The following is an 8,808-nucleotide window of genomic DNA, read 5'->3' on the forward strand; positions in this document are numbered from 1 at the left end:
AATTAAACATTTACCTCAAGTAGACACATGCCCTGGAGAGAACAATCATGGGAGAAGGAAGGGCTGCTTATGCACAGGGAGACAGCTCAGGTGGCAGGAGAGTATAGAGGGATGGACACTGGGAAGAGGTTAACTATGGGGAGGAAGTGGGAGGGGAGCTGCTGCATTGTGGTAAACTGTGGTCAATGACCTGTGACAATGTATATGTGAACTGCTGTATGAAAGTGAATTTGCTCTGTAAATCTTCACCCAAATCAAAATAAAATAAAATAAAAATGAAAAATAAAAAATTTGCTACTTATGATTTATCTTCTTATGTACTTTTTATGCCAATTTTATGTTCCTTATTTTGTATTCTTTTTCTTAACTAGGACTACCCAGTTTATATAAACTTCAGGCTCCACAAATCCTGGAGCTGCCTCTATGGGTCAGGCATAAACACTGTGCTTGCATTATTTTGTTTAATTATTACAATAACCTGATGAGATAGGTATTATTAGCTGCCTGTTACAGATAAAGTAATTGAAGATTAGCAGGTTAAGTAACATATTTAAAGTCATATAGTCAGAATTCAAGCCTGGAATTATATAATTTATGACCTCAACCTTTTAATCTTGACCCTATGTTGCCTGTCGTTTGTAGCATCACCTCACCACTGGCCCTCCCATAGCCCTAGGTTTCATATCAGAACTAAGACTAGGGTAAGGTGAGTAAGGTGAATCATATAACTGCAAGGTCATATCCTGGGGTGGTTTGTTTATTTATTTTAAAATTTGTTTTGTTCATCATAGATTTTTTGCATTAATTTTGGTTTTAAAATGCTATATTAAAATATTATGTATCTTACTTATTTTTGTGCTCCTTTTTATTTTGCACCTAAGGCAAATGCCTCACTCACCTTACCCTAGTTCCAGTCCCATGTCATATTCTTAATTAGAACTTTAACATTAAGATGAATGCTTCAATGTAAACCTCCACTGAGTTTCATACAACCAATGTTGCAGACATTATTCATTTCAAACCACCTTCCATATGCAGAATTCAGTTTTTCTCAGATTAACTGATCAATAATAGTATCGAACTAGTGAGTATTGGTAACCCCTGCCTACCATTGGGGGAAGAGTCCATCATCCATCAAGAAAGCTTATTGATATTAAAAAAAAGTTTTGTGTCACCTGGTCTTAATTGTAAAATCATCTGATTGAGCAGCCTCTCATATGTCTTCTACAAGACGCCAGCAGCACTGGATTATAGCGTGGACATGCTGAGGATTCCCTCCACAGGAATCTTACATGGAGGCCCCCTCTCTGACTGAATTCTAGTGGTAATTGGGGACAGAGATTTGTTTTTGTTTATTCTGCCTCCAGGTCCTAGGCCTCCATTTTTTGTTGTTGTTTTTTACTTTTATTGTGGTGAAAACATATGCAACAGGACATTCACCAACATAACAACTTACACATTTACAGCTCAGGGACATTGATGACATTTTTCATGTTGTGCCACCATTATTACTATCCTTTTCCAAAATATTCCACCACCATTAGCATAAACTCAATGGCCCGCAAACATAAGCTTCCCCCTTTCCCCTACCTTCTACCCCCGGTAACCACTATATCGTTGTTGTTGTTATATGCCATTGATTTGGACCCGACTCATAACGACCCCTCCTTGGGTTTCCGAGGCGCTATCACTACAGAAGTAGATTGCCCAACCTTCCTTCTGAGGAGTGGCTGGTGGGTTCAAACTCCCAGCATTCTGGTTAGCAGTCAAGTGCCTTAGGCACTATGCTACCAGAGCTCCTGGTAACCACTATAAGACTCCATTTTTTAACAATTAAAGTGATAATGATGTTTTTACTCAAATCAGAATATGAATTATTTTCAAACACATAAAGATTCACAATATAATGACCATATATTAGGCCTCAAAAAAATTTTGAAAAAATTTTTTACCTTGGGATCTTTAATGAACAGAAATTTATTTTTTCACAGTTTGTTGTTATTGTTGTTAGGTGCCATTAAGTCAACTCCGACTCTTAATGACCTTATGTATAACAGAAAGAAACACTGCCCAGTTCTGTGCCAACATCACAATACTTGCTACACCTGAGCCCATTGTTGCAGCCACTGTGTCAACCCATCTCGTTGAGGGCCTTCCCCTCTTTCGTCGACCCTCCACCTTACCAAGCATGACAGCCTTCTCCAGGGAATGGTCCCTTTTGACAACATGACCAAAGTAGGTGAGATGAAGTCTGGAAATTCTCACTTCCAAAGGAGCATTCCAGCTGCACTTCCTCCAGGACAGATTTGTTAGTTATTCTGGCAGTCTGTGGTTTAGGAGGCAAGAAATCTAATTCTGGGCACTGGCTCTAGGGCAAGGAGCTCTGGTGGCCTAGTTCCTAAGGCATTGGACTACTAACCAGAAAGTTGGCAGCTTAAACCCACCAGCCTCTCTGCGGAATGAAGACTGGGCAATGTACTTCTGTAAAGATTTACCACTTCGGAAACCCAAAGGGGGTTGCTATGAGTAGGAATCGACTGGATGGCATTGAGTTTGGTTTGATTTTGTTTTTTGGCTCTAGGGGAAGTCTTCTCTGTTGGCTCTAGGAGGGTGTGGGGGGAGTCCTCATCTCCTTTCAGCTCTGTTCCTCAGTTCCTTGGCCATCTTCATGTGGCTTGACATCTGTCTTCTCCCACGTGTGTGCGTCCTTGCTTCTGTGCCTAATCTGCTGTTTTTATACCTCAAAGGTGATAGGCCTAAAACACACCTTACACTGATAACAGCCTCATTAACATGACAAAGAAAATCCTATTCTCAAATGGGATTACATCCACAAGTACAAGGGTTACAATTGCAACACATATTTTGGGGGACACAATTCAACCCTTAAGAGCACCATATGAGCTTATGTTCATGAAATTAAATAGAAGAAACTAACACAAAAATAAAGTACCAGTACACCATCCTGGGATGTAAATAACATAAATATTCATGGATCAAATAGGAAATAATTGGAAATTGCCAACTGTTTTAAAACTGAGTATTTTAAAACTGAGTGTTTTAAAACTGAGTATCAATGAAAGCACTTACTATTAAAACCTTCAGTACTCAGGAAGAGGAATGACCTTAAATGCATTTTTTAGAAAATGAGAAAGACTGAAAACAAACTAAGTTTATAATCCAAGAAGCTAGATAAAAACAGCAGCGAAAATATACTTAAAGGAAGTAAGAAGAAGGAAATGATAAAGGTAAAAGCAGAAAAAAAAACACGTTTCCCCTGCATCTTCTCCTGCACTGTAACCTTGAAAAAAAATAGGGTGAGTCAAACAAAGCAAAAGTTGTTTTTTCGATAAAGGCACCAAGATAGACAAACCTGAAATAAGAATTACCAAGAAAACAGAAGGTATACATAATATAACAAAAAGGATTGGAAAAACCAACATATATTTGTATCAACAAAGTTAAAACTACAAAGACCAACATTGCCTTAACATTGTGGCTTATACACCCACAATTTTAGCTATTTTTATACAAATTTCCAAATCATCAAAACAGATGGGAAGCTGTCCAACTCATTTAATAAAACTAGTTGTTGTTGTTGTTCGTTGAATCAATTCCTGCCAATTGATTCCAATTCATGGCAACCCCATGTGTGCAGAGTAGAACTCCTCCAGAAGGTTTTCATAGTATAAAACTGCTATAATAATTAGACAAGTAAGCATCATAAAAGCAAACTATGATCAATTTTACTTGTAAATATAGATGAAGCAGATCCTAAATAAAATATTAGCAAGTTGAACTCAGTAATGTAATAAAAGAATAATATGTCATAGTCAAACCAATAAAAACAAACCCACTGCTATCAAGTTGATTCTGACTCATGGTGACCCTATAGGATAGAGTAGAACTGCCCCAGAGGGTTTCCAAGGCTGTAATCTTTATGGAATCAGACTGCCACATCTTTCTCCCACAGAACAGCTGGCAGGTTCAAACTGTTGACTTTTCAGTTAGCTGCTGAGTGCTTTATCCATGGAGCCAACAGGAATCCTTACATCATGATCAAGTAAGGATTAATTCAAGCTACCAGAGTCAATTCCCAAATACTAGAGAAATTTAATAATCTCTTAATCCAAACATTACCCATCTAAACTATGCCTAAGGGCTGATTTAAACTGTTAACTATTTTCCACCTTGCTATCTACAGCCCCAATGTGGCAACCTGATAGCAGGTTGATTACATTGAACCCCTTCCATCATGTAGTAAGTTGCCTTCAACGGAATAGACACATATTCTAAATATAGGTTTGTCTTCCCTGCCTGAGGTATTTCTGCCAACACCACCATCCACAGGCTTACAGAATGACTTAATCATTACCGTGGGACCTCTGCAACATTGCTTCTCATCAAAAACCCATTTCATAGTAAAATAAGTGTGACACTGGGAATTCACTGATCTTACCACAAATTCATCACCCCAAAAAGCAGTTGGCCTTACAAAATGGTGGAAAGTCCTACTGAAAACTCAGTTATAGTGAGAGTTGTGTACTATCCTGGTGGCATAGTGCCTAAGGCATTTGACTGCTAACCAGAAGGATGGGAGTTAAAACCCACCAGCCACTCCTCGGAAGAAAGATTGGGCAATCTACTGTAGTGATACCACCTCGGAAACCCAAGGAGGGGTCGCTGAGTCGAATCCAACTTGACGGCAGAGTCAGAGCAGCCTAATTAAAAAAGCCTTTATTAGTCTTTATTGGATGTCTCATCACTATTTCAGTCAACATGTACACTGACTCAATGTTTTAGTAGCTAATGAGTTTATACTCTACTGACTCTCCTTGAGCTACCACGCCTACTGCTAAGTACTTGTGGCAGGTGGCACAGGAGCACCTCACTGTAGAGGTGATCTTGTAGACCACTGAACTCCAGAAACTTCAGTGAGGTGGTACATCCTTGAATTTTCATGAGGTTTATCATCTATTCTCCGTGACTCGTCCCACTCTCTCTCTCAGATGTTCTTTTCAATTTCTATCTATCATAGAATAGTGTGGTATGTTTCTTCTCCAATCTAAAGGAGACATTTCTTTACCTGTTTCCAGGTCCCCACTTATTTTATCTCTGAGGGTCATTAATATTAATTCAACAATGACTGCCTGCCTATTATATGCCAGCAATGGGAGGCCCTAAGACAAAGAGAATATAAAACTCAGTTGTTGTTGAGTTTGACTCATGGCAACCTCATGTGTGTTAGAAAACTGTGCTCCACAGGGTTTTCAATGGCTTATTTTTCTGAAGTAGATACTAGGCCTTACTTCTGAGCACCTCTGAGTGGACTCAAACCTCCAGCCTTTAGGTTAACAGTTAACATCATTAACCATTTGCACCACCAGAGAATCCACTAAAATTTCTCAGGTTCCAATAGGTAGCACATGTAATAAGTACTTTTGTTACTATGCAAGTCATAAGATATTAAGTCCCAAAGTAGCAGGACTTGAAAGAAACTGGAATAAATACAGGGGAAAAAAATGCATTAAAAATTTCATTGAAAATGGGAAAGTGTCCTTCTAACTGCTTCAGTGCTTTACAGCTTTCCCAAAGGTCATTGCTAGTAGTAAGCTTTCCCAGCCTTTCAATTAAATTAATGTGTTCCTGCAATGTATCTTGTTCTGGAATAGGGGACTGGAGGCATGTGAGGTGCATAAGAAATATAAAGATCCAAGATATAATCCTCAAGCTAAAACAACTTCCTATGTAATTACTTTATTGTTCTGTAGACAGAACACTGACTGTTCTCTGAAATTCATTTCCACATGAGAGGCTATGGAGCTGTATTCCTGATGTCCGGGGACAATGGTACCTTCCGCTGTTTATGAGTGAGGGATGAATGGAGAAGTAGCAAGTAAATCCATCATTTTACAGCAACTTGTAAGTAGTAGTAGCAATAAAGATCACATAAGATTACAAATTTTTCTCTAGGTACACTATGAATTCCATAATTGATTAACCAAGACACAAATATTCATTTTAAAGGAATAGCCCAAGCCACTCTATAAACTACTTCCTCTCAGTTAGATTTTGAGATGTAGCTATGGATGAGAAAAGACTTATAAGACACAACGTTTTATCTCTAGACTTAAGCCTACTCCCAAACTACTGTTAGGAGACGTTTGTACTTGGAAGTCTCTTAACTATCTCATAGTCAACAGGTGCCCTGACTCAACATTTTAATAGCTAATGAGTTCATATTCTGCTGATTCTCCTTAAAGTTTTAAGCATGGAGCCTGTTCTAGACCAGCTAATCCAGTTACAGCGTTGCAAAAAACACCACATGCAAGCTATGCCATGTGAAAACTCACCATTAGAGATTCTTCCTCAGCCACATGGGCTTTACCCTATTCTCTGATCTGAACCCATTTAATCTAAAGGCGCTACGGGCCCACTGCAATTCCTGTCTCCTGTATAAGGCTTGTTACTTCTGTCTCTCCTCCTTCCTTACAATGTCTACATTACTTTCCATGACACTGAATTAGCACTTCAGTAAAAGCACCTTTGTTATAAACTAAGGGAGTCTCAGCAATTAACCAAACTAAACCAAATCAGATCCTCTGCCATTGATTGATTCTGACTCACAGCGACCCCCATTGGGTTTCCAAGGTGGTAAATTTTTATGGAAGCAGATTGCCCAGTCTTGCTTCCGTGGAGTGGCTGGTGGGTTTGAACCACCAGTCTTCTGGTTAGCAGTCAGATGCCTTAGGCACTGTGCTACCAGCAATTAACACTATGCTTTAAATATGAGCAAACCTCACAAAAGGAAGAACAGTATCCCACAAAGTACCTAAGAGAAGGCATGCAAAAGCACATGCTCATTTAAAAAAAACAACGAAAAAAAAATGTTATTCATTTATTTTACCACATTCAGTCTAATTGGAATGAAGGAACTGTTCCACATCAAAGGCAAAAGTAGTCTTCATTTAAAACAAGAAATAGTTTTAAACGAGGACAGTGCCTCATTTTAAATGAGGACCAGTTAATAATGAGTTAGGTTAAAAACTATTTCTTATATTCTTTTCCCACCTCCTTTTCTTTCCAGGAGCTCTGGTGGCACAGTGCTTAAGGCATTTGACTTAAGCCACTCCTCAGAAGAAAGGTTGGGCAATCTACTTCCTAGTGATACCGCCTCGGAAACCCAAGGAGGGGTCACTATGAGTCGGGATCAACTCCACCGCAGTGAGTTTTTTGTTTTTTGGTTTCTTTCCAAAGGAGTTCTGGTGGTGTAGTGCTGAAGGCATTTGACTGCTAACTAGAAGGTCTGCAGCTGCTGTGTAGAAGGAAGATTGGTAAACATTTATCACCTCAGAAACCCAATGGGAGTCACCATGAGTTGGAATTGACTTGATGGCAATTTTTTTTTTCTTCCTATCACATTTAAAGGGAGCTTTGGTGGCCTAATGCTTAAGACATTTGGTTGCTAACCAGAAGGCTGGTGGTTCAAAGCCACCAGCCACTCATTGCAAGAAGACTGGGCAATCTACTTCCATAGTGATACCGCCTTGGAAACCCAAGGAAGAGTCACTATGAGGCTGATCCGACTTGACAGTAGTGAGTTTTTAGTCTCATCACTTTTAAAATTCAGTATTTTAAAATAAAAAGGAAATTAGCAAAATAATGCAACCAAATGCATCTCTCCATAGATTGTTGTTAGGTTGCTGGGAAGTTGATTTTTCTACTCAAGTGATCTCATGTGACAGACTAGAACTGCCCTATAGGGTTTTGTAGGCTGATTTTTATGGAAGCAGATTGCTGGGTCTTTTCTCCCACAGAGCTACTTGGGAGAACTGCCAACATTTTGAGCACTTACACTTAACTGCTGCACCACCAGAGCTTCTTTAACCCAAACCCACTGCCAGTGAGTTGGTTATGACTCATAACAACCCTAGGACAGAGTATAACTGCTCCATAGGGTTTCCAAGGTTTCACAGAAGTAGATTGCCACATCTTTCTCTCATGGAGAAGTTGGTGGTAAACAGCTCTGCGCTTAACCACTAAGCCAACAAGGCTCCCTTTTAGCAATACAAGAATTATCAAGTCATGATTAAAGTCAGGACATCCTCCCTCTTACTCGCTTCCAGAGCAGCTGGTACTTCTTTGAAAACATGCATCATGTTTTTCTCGATAGGTTGAAATCTCCATGAGGATAGCAATCATGTCTGTCTTATTCACTTCTGTGCCTTTTGCATTTGGTAGCGCACAAGGAGCTCTGGTGGACAGCAGGAGAAAGATGCGGCAATCTACTTCTGTAAAGATTACAGCCTTGGAAATTATGGGGGCAGTTCTGCTCTGTCCTATAGGGTTGCCGTGAGTCAGTATTGATTCAGTGACAAATGGTTTGGTATTATAGTGCTAATATATGTATATTTATATATTGAATAAAACTAGAAATTAATGATATAAGGCAATAGTTCTCAAAATATTTTGTCTCAGGACACTTACATTCTAAAATTGTTGAGAACCTCCAAAGAATTCTGGCTTATGTGGGATATATCTATATTTGTTGTTGTTGTTGTTAAGTGCCATCGAGTCGTTTCCGACTCATAGTGACCCTATGCACAGCAGAACTAAACACTGCCTGATCCTGCGCCAGCCCCACAATCCCTGCTATACTTGACCCCATCATCGCAGCCACCGTGTCAATCCATCTCGTTGAAGGCCTCCCTCTCTTTTGTCGACCCTCCACCCTACCAAGCATGACATCCTTCTCCAGGGAATGGTCCCTTCTGACAACATGACCAAAATAGGTGAGACGAAGTCTGG

The sequence above is a fragment of the Orycteropus afer genome, unplaced genomic scaffold (assembly GCF_000298275.1).
Source record: "Orycteropus afer afer isolate SDZICR_OR568_19922 unplaced genomic scaffold, OryAfe1.0 scaffold00071, whole genome shotgun sequence".
NCBI lineage: Eukaryota > Metazoa > Chordata > Mammalia > Tubulidentata > Orycteropodidae > Orycteropus > Orycteropus afer.